General features: G+C 35.1%; 2 long non-coding RNA genes across 4 annotated transcripts; one reads left to right on the top strand and one right to left on the bottom strand.

Annotated features, from left to right (window-relative positions):
• Window positions 1-742: 742 nt before the first annotated feature.
• Window positions 743-3460, top strand: LOC135787526 (uncharacterized). 2 transcript variants are annotated; one of them, XR_012335554.1, is made up of 4 exons: window positions 743-2262; window positions 2345-2492; window positions 2582-2647; window positions 2723-3460. It is a non-coding gene; the product is annotated as an uncharacterized lncRNA (long non-coding RNA). The 2 variants fall into 2 exon arrangements; XR_010547085.2 differs by having other exon boundaries at window positions 743-2492.
• Window positions 3461-10353: 6893 nt separating this feature from the next.
• LOC135787525 (uncharacterized) lies at window positions 10354-12640 on the bottom strand. 2 transcript variants are annotated; one of them, XR_012335557.1, is made up of 4 exons: window positions 11591-12640; window positions 11361-11508; window positions 11206-11271; window positions 10354-11130 (listed from the first exon to the last, which is right to left on the bottom strand). It is a non-coding gene; the product is annotated as an uncharacterized lncRNA (long non-coding RNA). The 2 variants fall into 2 exon arrangements; XR_010547084.2 differs by having other exon boundaries at window positions 11361-12640.
• Window positions 12641-16868: the final 4228 nt, after the last annotated feature.

Here is a 16868-nt window from a genome sequence, read left to right as displayed (position 1 = left end):
TAAGACAAGCACATCTATTTTGTTGGCAGCCAGCAATCATTTGTGTGTAGCCTTTTTAAAACAACGGCAAGAATTACGCTAACGATAGCAGTTTTCATATCGTAAGTGCTGAGGGGTTAACACAGCGTTACAATTAACCCCGCTGGGTCAAAATATTTTCAAGCCCACCAAAAAAGTTGCTAAGAGCTGCAGACATATTTCAAAACGATGCTATGTGGGTTAGTCAACAAGACACTGATTAATATGACATAACATTGGATTTGGTATCTTACACACCCAACTTAGAAACCAAAAAAAAAACATATGATGAAAAAATGTACTTACATACCACCAAACACTCGTTCATCAATAACTCTTTGGAAAAACATTATACATTTCCAAAAATTTGTGAGAGATCGTCTTTTGGCAGCGTGAAAAAAGTACCGGAAAAACAAAATGCTTAACCTTGTGCAACAATGTAAACAGTCCGTGTTACAATTAACCTCGCGTTTTTGCCCCACGCACCCCTACTTTCTTAAAAAAAGGTGCATTTTTGGTTTCGTCCAGTTAAAGGTCCTTCAAGAACCATTTCTTTCAAACCTTTTTAAACAGAAAGGTTCTTCAGATTTTTGGGTTCTTCATGGAACCTTTCAGCCAAAAATGGTTCTTCTATGACATCGTGAAGCACCCTTAGTAGTTATAGTGGACCGGCATTCGTCAAACTTTTATGACCCCCTCCCCCACCCGGTGACAGTTGCTATCTGACAGGTCGTTTTTATGACCCCTTTGACAGGGGGGCGGGACCATCAATCAAAATCTGTACAAGTTGTCAACTTTAGACAGAAAGTATTTAATGGTTTTATTGCCGGTCATTTAGAGTGATTGTTTTTCCTGAGTGTGTTTTATGTTAAGCGTATGGTGTCATGTTTAATGACGGCTCGTGTTTCGACATTTACTGTTTATTGACATTTGATGTCAGACCTCAACCATCCTCCCACCTTTGCTCGCCCCGTGCGCTTCTCAATACTGACTTTCACACCGCGGGTGTGTTGTTGAATCTAAAGTTTTGCAACAGCATAAGTTTATTTAAAGGCAATCACTAATCATATATATATATATATATTAGATGTACCAGGCTACGCTTAAAGCCGATGTTTTCTATCGAGCTATAGTTTCTGATCAGACACAAAGTCTGAACTAAATAAAATTTTAAACGGTTCACGAAGTCCGGGAATCTTTTCATGACCTGGTCTACAGTTTCACGCGTATTAAAGATCCGACGGTGTCTGACAAAGCGTCGGGTGATTGTTCATATCTGTCATTTAAAATAAAGTTAATAAATGTAATTCTGTCCACTATGGCAAAATAGGAATTTATTTTAGATTTAGGGGAATCTTTAACCATGTCTCTGATTAAAACTTTTGATTGTAACATCACAAGTTATTTAATTAAATATTCTGTATACGGGAATAGTTTAAGCAATGACCTGAGCCATTACCTTCGGAGCCGTCAATACTACATTCTTTAGACGATAGTCTAAACTAAATAAATTTTTAAACGGTTCAGGAATTCCGTGAATCTTTTCATAACCTGCACTATAGTTTCACGCGTATTAAAGATCCGGCGGTGCCTGACAAAGCGCCGGGTGAGTGTTCATATCTGCCATTTTAAAATAATGTTAATAAATGTAATTCTGTCCACTATGGCAAAATAGGATTTTATTTTAGATTTAGGGGAGTCTTTAACCAAGTCTCTGACTAAGACATGTGTATACGTGCACAGATGGTGACAGAGAAACTTACATATGACGTTAATAAACTTTTAAATGTTTTTAAGACGTATTCACCCCATTTTGGGGTTTTATTTTTAATTAAAGGCTTCTTAAAACATGTGTGAATATGTGTATATTATACAAAGAGTCTTATATTGTCTGCTCTGACAAAAATAAAGTATTTTTTAGGTTTAGGGGAATTGACTGCGTGTGTCTTATAAATACAACTTGATAATACGTTTGTTTTGTAAAGAGACTTCTTTAAAGTCACGCAAGAATAAAATATTTTAGTTGTAACTGGTTAAACTTAAAGCCGATATTTTCTATCGAACTAGTCTATTTTCTGTTCAGACACAAAGTTTTCTGATGCTGATATTATGTCAGTGTGTGTTTGTGTGGGGGTCGTGTGATGTAATCTTTGAAAGTTTATGACCGAACCTTTATTGGGGGGCGACAAGAGATCTCCCGGAATCAGTTTGGATGGAGCAGAGCTGTTATACTCAAGTCTATTGGTATGTATGTGTTTCGCTGTGTTCGTGCCAGTATTTTGTATGATTTATTTAAAAACTAAAAATTCGATCTCTGGTATTGCAGCGAAATTGTCTAAACTGGTATTAACTATTCCTGGTAAATCGCGGAGAAGAGTGGCCTGAACAAAAAAGTCAGACCGAGACTAGAACCTCCCGCAGCGTAACACGGAAATCTTGGAACAAAAGAGACGCCGACTGGCTCGTGTTGTCCGGTGTGTTTTTATTTAATCCTGTTACAATAGATTTAAACAAACTGGTTTGGTTTAATATTTTCTAATAACATGTGTTATCTGTTCTAAAGGTTTGGATATCAGAGGCAAAGCGAACGTTGTGTGTACTATTGCAAAATATATAGCGGATCTCCACGGTACGTTTATCTTGCATAAGAAAATTGTTTTATTTAGATATTTGTCCTAATAACTTTGTTTTTATCTGTTTACAGGTTAGGATACAGACCACAACGCTTTGGACGTATCTTTAAAAAAGATTAAAATCAGAGACTTTTTGGATTTGTCTGGGGACATTTTAAACATTTTGTGGCAAATTGGATTTAAAACATTTCGGATACTGGATACCTAGTTTGATTTGTCCACAGAGCTTGTTTAAGACGTTTTCACCGCATTTTAGGGTTTATTTTTAATCAAAGGCTTCTTAAAACATGTGTGAAAATGTGTATATTATACAATGAGTCTTATATTGTCTGCTCTGACATAAATAAATTTTTATATTAGATTTTAGATCAATTGACTGTGTGTGTTTTATGTCAAGCGTATGCTGTTATGTTTAATGACGGCTCGTGTGACAGCTTGTGTTTAGGCATTTGATGTCAGATATCACCCTTCCTCCCTCCTTTCGCACAAGACCTGCATTCTTTCACAGGGGTGCGTGTTGTAAAGCGATTAAAGATTTCTAAAACTCAATGTTGGTAAAACAATCCCCCATTACGGTGTCAAAAAAGTAAAATGTTTATTTTAGATTTAGACAAATCATGAACAATGCTACGATTAAAACATTTGTTTGTAACATCACAAGTTATTTAATGAAATATTCCGTATACGTGTATAGTTTAAGCAATGATCTGAGCCATAACCTTCGGAGCCGGCAATACTATAATCTTTAGACGAAAGTCTAAACTAAATAAAATTTTAAACGATTCATGAGTTCCGTGAATCTTTTCATGACCTGCTCGCTCTATAGATTCACACGTATTAAAGTATTTGCAACAGCATAAGTTTATTTAAAGGCAATCACTAATCATATATATATATATATATATTAGATGTACCAGGCTACGCTTAAAGCCGATGTTTTCTATCGAGCTATAGTTTCTGATCAGACACAAAGTCTGAACTAAATAAAATTTTAAACGGTTCACGAAGTCCGGGAATCTTTTCATGACCTGGTCTACAGTTTCACGCGTATTAAAGATCCGACGGTGTCTGACAAAGCGTCGGGTGATTGTTCATATCTGTCATTTAAAATAAAGTTAATAAATGTAATTCTGTCCACTATGGCAAAATAGGAATTTATTTTAGATTTAGGGGAATCTTTAACCATGTCTCTGATTAAAACTTTTGATTGTAACATCACAAGTTATTTAATTAAATATTCTGTATACGGGTATAGTTTAAGCAATGACCTGAGCCATTACCTTCGGAGCCGTCAATACTACATTCTTTAGACGATAGTCTAAACTAAATAAATTTTTAAACGGTTCAGGAATTCCGTGAATCTTTTCATAACCTGCACTATAGTTTCACGCGTATTAAAGATCCGGCGGTGCCTGACAAAGCGCCGGGTGAGTGTTCATATATGCCGTTTTAAAATAACCTTAATAAATGTAATTCTGTCCACTATGACAAAATAGGATTTTATTTTAGATTTAGGGGAGTCTTTAACCAAGTCTCTGACTAAGACATGTGTATACGTGCACAGATGGTGACAGAGAAACTTACATATGACGTTAATAAACTTTTAAATGTTTTTAAGACGTATTCACCCCATTTTGGGGTTTTATTTTTAATTAAAGGCTTCTTAAAACATGTGTGATTATGTGTATATTATACAAAGAGTCTTATATTGTCTGCTCTGACAAAAATAAAGTATTATTTAGATTTAGGTCAATTGACTGCGTGTATCTTATAAATACAACTTGATAATACGTTTGTTTTGTCAAGAGACTTTTTTTAAAGTCACGCAAGAATAAAATATTTTAGTTGTAACTGGTTAAACTTAAATGTACTATTATCTATTTAACTATAAGCTATATTTTCTGAGCAGATATTTTTCTGTTTCTGATGCTGGTCTTATAACAGTGTGTGGGAGATGATGGCTGTTCACAGCAGGTGGCGGGTTGTAAACTAGGGTCTTTTTAAAACTGTAGTGGTAAAAAATGTAATAGCACATTGACAAAAATAAAGCATTTGGTTGTAACAAATTATTTAATGAAATATTCAGTATGTGTATAGCGATGAACGGTGTCAAAATCACCGGGGTCCCAACAATACTATAGTCTTTAGACTAAAGGGTATTTATTTTAATATAAATAAAATCTTAATCTTTTCGTGCACAATATTCTGATCACGCCATTAGATTGTGTACCAGCGTTTACAATAGAGAACATACGCGGATGAGTGTTCATATACACCGTTAAGAAACTTTTTTTTAAACGATTAAAGACATTTTCAAATCATCTTATGGGGTTTGTTTTAAATTAATGACATCTTAAAACCAACAGGGAATATGTGTTTATTACACAATAAAATGTAATTCTGGCCGCTCTGACAAAATAAGGGTTTAATTTTAGATTTAGTGAATTCTTTAATCAAGGCTCTGATTAAAACACATGAATGCGCGAACCACAGTTGCCAGAGAACGTACGCTGAGGCGCTCTTATGGCGTTAAGAACCTTTTTATTGTTTAAGACATTTTGACCCCATTTCCTGGTTTTGTGTCCGCTGTGGATCCCAACCTCTATGTGTTTATTATACAACAAATGCAATTCTGTCAGCATTTCTAATTTAGAACGCCTTTGATTTAAACATGAGGGTTTTAAAATGAAACGTCCATGTGACTTTTATGACAAAAGCTATTCGATCTTAATTTTTTGTTTTAACATCCAAAAGTTTTATACACAGTCCATAATTAAACAACTAGGTGTGTATGAGTAAGATTATATCTAATGTCACACGAGCAGCACCAAATCACGCATGTGTCTGTGTGTGTGTGTGTGCAACCAGGCTGTTTATGTGTGGGCGTGTTTATGAGCCTGTGTCTTTGCAAGGTGTGTGTGCGTGTGTGTGTGTGTGTGTGTGTGTGTGTGTGTGTTTGCATCGGGGTCTATGATGTCTCTGTTTGTTACTAAAGTTTTGATATTAAGTCTGTGTCCTCATTGACAATAAGTAAGGGTTTTTAGATGTAGGCTTTATTACACAGATACTGATTAAATCATGTTATGCATTATTTGCGATTTAAAGAAACTTAAAAGGTTTAAGACATTTTATCTCACATTGTGGTGTTGTTTTTTAATTAATGTAACCTTAAAACCCTCTGTTATCCATTTAGGGAACAATAAAATGTTAGCAAATATTATTTATCAAAGTTGACGATGTTATAAGCCAGGATGTCACTAACGTGACAACAAACATTTATTTAAAGACAAAACATTTTAACAAAATTGCCATGGCTTACAGAGACACACTAGACTTAATAATAAAAATAAAAATATACTATTCGAACATCCTAACCTGGTATTAGGTTAGATTAGGTTTTAAGGTCAATCAGCGTCTTTAGCTTTACAACTTACAGCACAAAACCCCCAATGACAGGATTTTTATGAAGTGGAGCAGACCCTTGGTATGCCTGTGGGGGTTAGGTACAACTAAGGTCAACATCTATCAGTGCATAATAAGCAAACATGAAATTATATTTTAACTATGGTTTGTTAATGATGTTGCTAGGTTCGCGTATTTTTTCTGAAACAAACTTTTCTTTTCAAACTTAGTTAGGATACACACGTTTGTCGCCTCAAACACCTGATCAAAGTTTTTCTTCGCTAGCGACAACTAATGTCTGAGATTTTGTAAATTCATCAGATGTTTCTTACTTGTGTATTTTCTTAAACAAACTTTTTCTTTTCAATCTTAGACAGTCTTCATACGTTTGTCTTTCGATAAGTTGTTCATAGTTTTTCTTCGCTAGTGTCAACTCATGTATGAGATTTGTAAATTTCATCATATGTTCTTACATGTGTATTTTCTGAAACAAATTTATGCTTTTCAAACTCAGGTAGTCATCATACTTTTGTCTCTACATACATTTGTTCAAAGTTTCTTGTAGCTAGTGTCAACTGATGTCTGAGATTTTGTAAATTCAACAGATGGTCTTACGTGTGTATTTCTTAAACAAACATGTTGCTGTTCAAACTTAGGCAGTGTTCATACGTTTGTCTTTTCATAAGTTGTTCATAGTTTTTATTTGTTAGCGTCAACTAATGACAGAGATTTTGTAAACTCATCAGATTCAAACAAAACTCATTCATTTCTGTAGTTTATGTAACACCTTGTCAAACTCTTAAAGGTAGTACTATCTGTTTAAAACAACAATGCAAAGTATTTTAGATTTACTTGATAAATCTTTTACATCAAAACAAACTAGGATAGCAATATGTTTGAATCTGTAACAGGTGATACCACCAATAGCGTGATGTACATAACAAAGTCTGTAAAATAATAAAGATTGATTAGGTTTTTATTTAGTAAACCTTTTAACACAAAGTGTAGAGTCTTTTGTATGTAACAACAAAGATGCGATGAAACAACGCAAAACAAGAGAGGATGCGTTTGTTAAAACACATATAAATTAAGATGCATACATCTACAAATGGGGCAATGTCTTTAATCTATTGGTCCCGAATTTAGAGGCTATACGGCCAAACTATTTCAAACATTGCCCCATTTGTAGATGTATGCATCTTAATTTATATGTGTTTTAACAAACGCATCCTCTCTTGTTTTGCGTTGTTTCATCGCATCTTTGTTGTTACATACAAAAGACTCTACACTTTGTGTTAAAAGGTTTACTAAATAAAAACCTAATCAATCTTTATTATTTTACAGACTTTGTTATGTACATCACGCTATTGGTGGTATCACCTGTTACAGATTCAAACATATTGCTATCCTAGTTTGTTTTGATGTAAAAGATTTATCAAGTAAATCTAAAATACTTTGCATTGTTGTTTTAAACAGATAGTACTACCTTTAAGAGTTTGACAAGGTGTTACATAAACTACAGAAATGAATGAGTTTTGTTTGAATCTGATGAGTTTACAAAATCTCTGTCATTAGTTGACGCTAACAAATAAAAACTATGAACAACTTATGAAAAGACAAACGTATGAACACTGCCTAAGTTTGAACAGCAACATGTTTGTTTAAGAAATACACACGTAAGACCATCTGTTGAATTTACAAAATCTCAGACATCAGTTGACACCAGCTACAAGAAACTTTGAACAAATGTATGTAGAGACAAAAGTATGATGACTACCTGAGTTTGAAAAGCATAAATTTGTTTCAGAAAATACACATGTAAGAACATATGATGAAATTTACAAATCTCATACATGAGTTGACACTAGCGAAGAAAAACTATGAACAACTTATCGAAAGACAAACGTATGAAGACTGTCTAAGATTGAAAAGAAAAAGTTTGTTTAAGAAAATACACAAGTAAGAAACATCTGATGAATTTACAAAATCTCAGACATTAGTTGTCGCTAGCGAAGAAAAACTTTGATCAGGTGTTTGAGGCGACAAACGTGTGTATCCTAACTAAGTTTGAAAAGAAAAGTTTGTTTCAGAAAAAATACGCGAACCTAGCAACATCATTAACAAACCATAGTTAAAATATAATTTCATGTTTGCTTATTATGCACTGATAGATGTTGACCTTAGTTGTACCTAACCCCCACAGGCATACCAAGGGTCTGCTCCACTTCATAAAAATCCTGTCATTGGGGGTTTTGTGCTGTAAGTTGTAAAGCTAAAGACGCTGATTGACCTTAAAACCTAATCTAACCTAATACCAGGTTAGGATGTTCGAATAGTATATTTTTATTTTTATTATTAAGTCTAGTGTGTCTCTGTAAGCCATGGCAATTTTGTTAAAATGTTTTGTCTTTAAATAAATGTTTGTTGTCACGTTAGTGACATCCTGGCTTATAACATCGTCAACTTTGATAAATAATATTTGCTAACATTTTATTGTTCCCTAAATGGATAACAGAGGGTTTTAAGGTTACATTAATTAAAAAACAACACCACAATGTGAGATAAAATGTCTTAAACCTTTTAAGTTTCTTTAAATCGCAAATAATGGATAACATGATTTAATCAGTATCTGTGTAATAAAGCCTACATCTAAAAACCCTTACTTATTGTCAATGAGGACACAGACTTAATATCAAAACTTTAGTAACAAACAGAGACATCATAGACCCCCATGCAAACACACACACACACACACACACACACACACACACACACACACACACACACGCACACACACCTTGCAAAGACACAGGCTCATAAACACGCCCACACATAAACAGCCTGGTTGCACACACACACACACAGACACATGCGTGATTTGGTGCTGCTCGTGTGACATTAGATATAATCTTACTCATACACACCTAGTTGTTTAATTATGGACTGTGTATAAAACTTTTGGATGTTAAAACAAAAAATTAAGATCGAATAGCTTTTGTCATAAAAGTCACATGGACGTTTCATTTTAAAACCCTCATGTTTAAATCAAAGGCGTTCTAAATTAGAAATGCTGACAGAATTGCATTTGTTGTATAATAAACACATAGAGGTTGGGATCCACAGCGGACACAAAACCAGGAAATGGGGTCAAAATGTCTTAAACAATAAAAAGGTTCTTAACGCCATAAGAGCGCCTCAGCGTACGTTCTCTGGCAACTGTGGTTCGCGCATTCATGTGTTTTAATCAGAGCCTTGATTAAAGAATTCACTAAATCTAAAATTAAACCCTTATTTTGTCAGAGCGGCCAGAATTACATTTTATTGTGTAATAAACACATATTCCCTGTTGGTTTTAAGATGTCATTAATTTAAAACAAACCCCATAAGATGATTTGAAAATGTCTTTAATCGTTTAAAAAAAAGTTTCTTAACGGTGTATATGAACACTCATCCGCGTATGTTCTCTATTGTAAACGCTGGTACACAATCTAATGGCGTGATCAGAATATTGTGCACGAAAAGATTAAGATTTTATTTATATTAAAATAAATACCCTTTAGTCTAAAGACTATAGTATTGTTGGGACCCCGGTGATTTTGACACCGTTCATCGCTATACACATACTGAATATTTCATTAAATAATTTGTTACAACCAAATGCTTTATTTTTGTCAATGTGCTATTACATTTTTTACCACTACAGTTTTAAAAAGACCCTAGTTTACAACCCGCCACCTGCTGTGAACAGCCATCATCTCCCACACACTGTTATAAGACCAGCATCAGAAACAGAAAAATATCTGCTCAGAAAATATAGCTTATAGTTAAATAGATAATAGTACATTTAAGTTTAACCAGTTACAACTAAAATATTTTATTCTTGCGTGACTTTAAAAAAAGTCTCTTGACAAAACAAACGTATTATCAAGTTGTATTTATAAGATACACGCAGTCAATTGACCTAAATCTAAATAATACTTTATTTTTGTCAGAGCAGACAATATAAGACTCTTTGTATAATATACACATAATCACACATGTTTTAAGAAGCCTTTAATTAAAAATAAAACCCCAAAATGGGGTGAATACGTCTTAAAAACATTTAAAAGTTTATTAACGTCATATGTAAGTTTCTCTGTCACCATCTGTGCACGTATACACATGTCTTAGTCAGAGACTTGGTTAAAGACTCCCCTAAATCTAAAATAAAATCCTATTTTGTCATAGTGGACAGAATTACATTTATTAAGGTTATTTTAAAACGGCATATATGAACACTCACCCGGCGCTTTGTCAGGCACCGTCGGATCTTTAATACGTGTGAATCTATAGAGCAGGTCATGAAAAGATTCACGGAACTCATGAATCGTTTAAAATTTTATTTAGTTTAGACTTTCGTCTAAAGATTATAGTATTGCCGGCTCCGAAGGTTATGGCTCAGATCATTGCTTAAACTATACACGTATACGGAATATTTCATTAAATAACTTGTGATGTTACAAACAAATGTTTTAATCGTAGCATTGTTCATGATTTGTCTAAATCTAAAATAAACATTTTACTTTTTTGACACCGTAATGGGGGATTGTTTTACCAACATTGAGTTTTAGAAATCTTTAATCGCTTTACAACACGCACCCCTGTGAAAGAATGCAGGTCTTGTGCGAAAGGAGGGAGGAAGGGTGATATCTGACATCAAATGCCTAAACACAAGCTGTCACACGAGCCGTCATTAAACATAACAGCATACGCTTGACATAAAACACACACAGTCAATTGATCTAAAATCTAATATAAAAATTTATTTATGTCAGAGCAGACAATATAAGACTCATTGTATAATATACACATTTTCACACATGTTTTAAGAAGCCTTTGATTAAAAATAAACCCTAAAATGCGGTGAAAACGTCTTAAACAAGCTCTGTGGACAAATCAAACTAGGTATCCAGTATCCGAAATGTTTTAAATCCAATTTGCCACAAAATGTTTAAAATGTCCCCAGACAAATCCAAAAAGTCTCTGATTTTAATCTTTTTTAAAGATACGTCCAAAGCGTTGTGGTCTGTATCCTAACCTGTAAACAGATAAAAACAAAGTTATTAGGACAAATATCTAAATAAAACAATTTTCTTATGCAAGATAAACGTACCGTGGAGATCCGCTATATATTTTGCAATAGTACACACAACGTTCGCTTTGCCTCTGATATCCAAACCTTTAAAACAGATAACACATGTTATTAGAAAATATTAAACCAAACCAGTTTGTTTAAATCTATTGTAACAGGATTAAATAAAAACACACCGGACAACACGAGCCAGTCGGCGTCTCTTTTGTTCCAAGATTTCCGTGTTACGCTGCGGGAGGTTCTAGTCTCGGTCTGACTTTTTTGTTCAGGCCACTCTTCTCCGCGATTTACCAGGAATAGTTAATACCAGTTTAGACAATTTCGCTGCAATACCAGAGATCGAATTTTTAGTTTTTAAATAAATCATACAAAATACTGGCACGAACACAGCGAAACACATACATACCAATAGACTTGAGTATAACAGCTCTGCTCCATCCAAACTGATTCCGGGAGATCTCTTGTCGCCCCCCAATAAAGGTTCGGTCATAAACTTTCAAAGATTACATCACACGACCCCCACACAAACACACACTGACATAATATCAGCATCAGAAAACTTTGTGTCTGAACAGAAAATAGACTAGTTCGATAGAAAATATCGGCTTTAAGTTTAACCAGTTACAACTAAAATATTTTATTCTTGCGTGACTTTAAAGAAGTCTCTTTACAAAACAAACGTATTATCAAGTTGTATTTATAAGACACACGCAGTCAATTCCCCTAAACCTAAAAAATACTTTATTTTTGTCAGAGCAGACAATATAAGACTCTTTGTATAATATACACATATTCACACATGTTTTAAGAAGCCTTTAATTAAAAATAAAACCCCAAAATGGGGTGAATACGTCTTAAAAACATTTAAAAGTTTATTAACGTCATATGTAAGTTTCTCTGTCACCATCTGTGCACGTATACACATGTCTTAGTCAGAGACTTGGTTAAAGATTCCCCTAAATCTAAAATAAAATCCTATTTTGCCATAGTGGACAGAATTACATTTATTAACATTATTTTAAAACGGCAGATATGAACACTCACCCGGCGCTTTGTCAGGCACCGCCGGATCTTTAATACGCGTGAAACTATAGTGCAGGTTATGAAAAGATTCACGGAATTCCTGAACCGTTTAAAAATTTATTTAGTTTAGACTATCGTCTAAAGAATGTAGTATTGACGGCTCCGAAGGTAATGGCTCAGGTCATTGCTTAAACTATACCCGTATACAGAATATTTAATTAAATAACTTGTGATGTTACAATCAAAAGTTTTAATCAGAGACATGGTTAAAGATTCCCCTAAATCTAAAATAAATTCCTATTTTGCCATAGTGGACAGAATTACATTTATTAACTTTATTTTAAATGACAGATATGAACAATCACCCGACGCTTTGTCAGACACCGCCGGATCTTTAATACGCGTGAAACTGTAGACCAGGTCATGAAAAGATTCCCGGACTTCGTGAACCGCTTAAAATTTTATTTAGTTCAGACTTTGTGTCTGATCAGAAACTATAGCTCGATAGAAAACATCGGCTTTAAGCGTAGCCTGGTACATCTAATATATATATATATATATGATTAGTGATTGCCTTTAAATAAACTTATGCTGTTGCAAAACTTTAGATTCAACAACACACCCGCGGTGTGAAAGTCAGTATTGAGAAGCGCACGGGGCGAGCAAAGGTGGGAGGATGGTTGAGGTCTGACATCAAATGTCAATAAACAGTAAATGTCGAAACACGAGCCGTCATTAAACATGACACCATACGCTTAACATAAAACACACTCAGGAAAAACAATCACTCTAAATGACCGGCAATAAAACCATTAAATACTTTCTGTCTAAAGTTGACAACTTGTACAGATTTTGATTGATGGTCCCGCCCCCCTGTCAAAGGGGTCATAAAAACGACCTGTCAGATAGCAACTGTCACCGGGTGGGGGAGGGGGTCATAAAAGTTTGACGAATGCCGGTCCACTATAACTACTACCCTTTGTTTTTAAGAGAATAACAATGAAGAAGACCTCCATCTTAACGTGTTAAAGAGCACATATTTCATTGCTAAAAACAACGTATTTTGTGTATTTGGTATAATACAATGTGTTCGTGTGGTTCATGCAACCTGATCTCACGTATTTCCATGGCATAGTCACGGAATTTTGTGCTCATTTTTCCGTGGCATTCTCACGGATCTCCGCTTTTTTCCGTGGCCCTGCTACGAACTGTCTTTTTCCGTGGCATTCTCACGGATTGGTTAGGCTACTCATCTGCTTTTTCCTATTTTCTTACCATTTTCACTTCGGTTTAGGGTTAGATTTACATGAAATGACATCCCTACCCAATCCCAACTCTAACCCCAACGCCAGGCGACAATTGTTTAAAGTTTAAAAAATATAAAAGAATAAATCAGAAAAAATAGTATAAACCAATAGTTAAAGTGATATACTAACGCAAACACCAAATCTAACCCTAAACCGAAGCGAAAATGGAGATCCGTGAGAATGCCACGGAAAAATGAGCACAAAATTCCGTGACTATCCCACGGAACTTTGTGAGATCATGTTGCGTTTATGGTTAAAAAACACATTCTTTTCCAAATACCATACCTTTTTGTAGTTCCAGATTTCCCTCTCTTCCTGAAATGCACAGATTTGAAAAGCTCTGTGTCCCTGATTGGCCTGCTAATCTGTACGTTATGATTGGCCTGAATACCTCTGACGTCATCCGGAAATGTGACGCTCCTTACCATGTTTGAAAGATTCACTCCCAATGCTAACAGGAGTTAATTTACAGGCTGTGAGACAAAGTGGGATGAATTATGATAATGTCGGTCTTGTCTACATCACCAATCCCAGGAAGTAAACTGTTGCCTACAATCCGTGTGTTTGTTGTAGTCCCAGAAAATAAATTTATGTTGGAGATGATAACTCGCGTCATCGTTTACTTTGGGGTTTGTTTGCATATCGTTAACATGAACTAATACACACTTGAAATTGTAAAATCGTGAATCGGACAATAGGTGCTCTTAAAAGAACAAAACTTTATTCAAATTAATATCCAAATGGAGTGACAACACCCTTTAAAGTTAGTTCCAATTCCAACCACAGAGATGACAAAGCCTGGAAAACAAAGCAATCCTGACTAAGGTCCACAGATGAGAGATAAACGCTCCACGAAGGAGGGAAACAGGAATGTTTTAAAGCCACGGCCACACCTGTGCATCGGTGCGCCCAATCCACCTGATTATCACCCGATAAAACCACACACACCCACACCTGTAGGAGAACACAAAACCATAGCCAGGAGGGAGAGACAAAGCCCAATGTCATGACAGCTGTACAGTCTTTGATTTTTTTAGAGCGTCTTCCTCCTGACTGGCTCAACATAGCAATACTGACTCAACCAATGATGTAAATCTGGAATTGCTTGCTTGACCTGTTGCTTGACCAGTGATTTATGTGGTAAAGTGTTTGGGAAACCATAATTACAACACCTATGTGGTGCTATTATTGCTGTAAAAGTATTTGGAGAGGTTTCTAAATGATCGGCATTCCAGTTCTGCAGTTTTTTTAAGCACAGATTCTGCTAATAAAACATCGGTGGAAAGTTTGAAACTTGCACAAGAGCGATTCAATTATAAATGAATCAGGTTTAATTATGTAACACTGCCAACTATGTAAACACTTAAACTATAACAGATCTCTGTGTTTCTGAAGCATCGAGAACTTCTCGTACGTGACAACGTTTGTCTTTGGGCTGTTTGGGTTTTACGATCACGTGAAGTACGACCCTCTCTCAGTCCTACGGCTTTATTTATGGCTCATCTTGAGCTCTTTGTTTTCTCGTAGGAATGCTGGGAATGCTTCAGACTGCTCTCTCTCTGTCTCAACAAGACATAGACAAATAGTAATGGCATCTCGTTTTAAACACGACATAACCCACACGCACTCCCACCGCAGGACATCAGGGCACAATCTGAGGAATGCAAGACGCTAACAAGAGGATCAATTTGTCTTTGTCTTCTTCTATTTCCCTCTTTTCTGTCTCCGCCTACAGCTACATACACATCTGCTACTGTATGTCAGGCTTGCTGTCTGTCTTTCATTGATTGATTGAAGAATTTAACCATAATCGCGTGTGTGTCATTGTACAAAACTGTATGTATAAAACAGTCAGGAGTGACTGGGGCTGGTTGTCAAACATTTATATTCATGCATTTGGCAGATGCATTTATCCAAAGCAACTTATGAAGTTTTTCATCAGGATGTGTGTGTTTCCTGGGAATGAAACCCACAACCTTTATGCTGGTAACGCAATGCTACCAATTGAGCTACAGAAGGAGTAACTACAGTAACATGTGTTACAAATTTTCTGGGTTTCAGTTTCTTATTAAAGAAAAATAAACATTGCATTTCCGCCCACATTAACCTATTGTGACAATATACCCCAATAGGAGGGGACACTATATGGGGTAAGTTGTCACACTGCTATGAACTCATTCCCCGCCAGCCATTTTTTGAAAAGTTGCCCGCCAGCATTTTTTGTGATTTTCACAAAAGTTTCACACAATGCCTTCCAGGAAAATTTTCTTCTAAAAATATATAAACATACAAATATTTTAAATGAAAGAACAGACCCTTGCTTTCAAATTAACAATAAACAAACAAACAAAACGTTGAAAAAAACGTTTCATTCTATCTATATTTTTTCCTCTGCTTATAAACTCTTATATATATGGAGCCCCTAAGGGGACATGGAGCATCGCTCACGTGAAACTTTCGCGTGCTCACGTGAACTATCGATAGTTTCACGTGCGTGCGCGAAAGTTTTATAGGAGCGTGCAAAACTAAACTTAAAAAAAAATTCTGCACATGAAGGTTTCGCGTGAGCACATGAAGGTTTCGCGTGAGCACATGAAACTAAGCTTTAGATTTTTTTTACTACAATGTCACCTTAGGGGCTCGGTATAAATATGGGTATTTTTCTTTAAAAATTTATATTTTTTAGCAAAAAGCTAAAATAATTGCTTTTTTGTGAAGGAATTTTGTTAGAGATTAGACTCAGAACGATTATCAAAACATACACAGAGTTTAAAATTAACAAATAACATTGTGGCTTCAGCTTTTCATAAATCGGGTAAGTGTGGTATTGCAGATTAACAAAAAAATTCTTTAGAAACATGTTTTTTATGCAAATGTTTTCTCTTAATTGACAAGATAACTTGTCAATGGCAGGGAAAGCGTTAAACCATTTTTAAGAATTAAAGGAATAGTCTACCCTTTTGCCATATTAAACTATGTTATTACCTCAACTTAGACAAATTAATACATACCTATCTTTTTTCAATGCGTGCACTGTACAGCGCGTTTTGAATGTGTTAGCATTTAGCCTAGCCCCATTCATTCCTCTGGTACCAAAAAAAAAGTTTTATTTTGTGGCACCATACTTACTGGTATAACTCCTCATGAAACAGTCTTTAAATAGGGAAAACACGGAAGTGTTTGGTGGCTTCCTTGTTTGGTACCATAGGAATGAATGGGGCTAGGCTAAATGCTAACACTTTCACGATGTGCTGTACAGTGCACGCATTGAAAAAAGATAGATATGTATTAATTCATCTAAGTTGAGGTAATAAGAGAAATAAGAGCTTAAAAAACTAAATAATTAACACAAAG

Source organism: Paramisgurnus dabryanus, chromosome 20 (assembly GCF_030506205.2).
Source record: "Paramisgurnus dabryanus chromosome 20, PD_genome_1.1, whole genome shotgun sequence".
Lineage (NCBI taxonomy): Eukaryota > Metazoa > Chordata > Actinopteri > Cypriniformes > Cobitidae > Paramisgurnus > Paramisgurnus dabryanus.
Note: the sequence above shows the minus strand (reverse complement) of the source record. Positions and strands in the feature narration are given on the sequence as shown.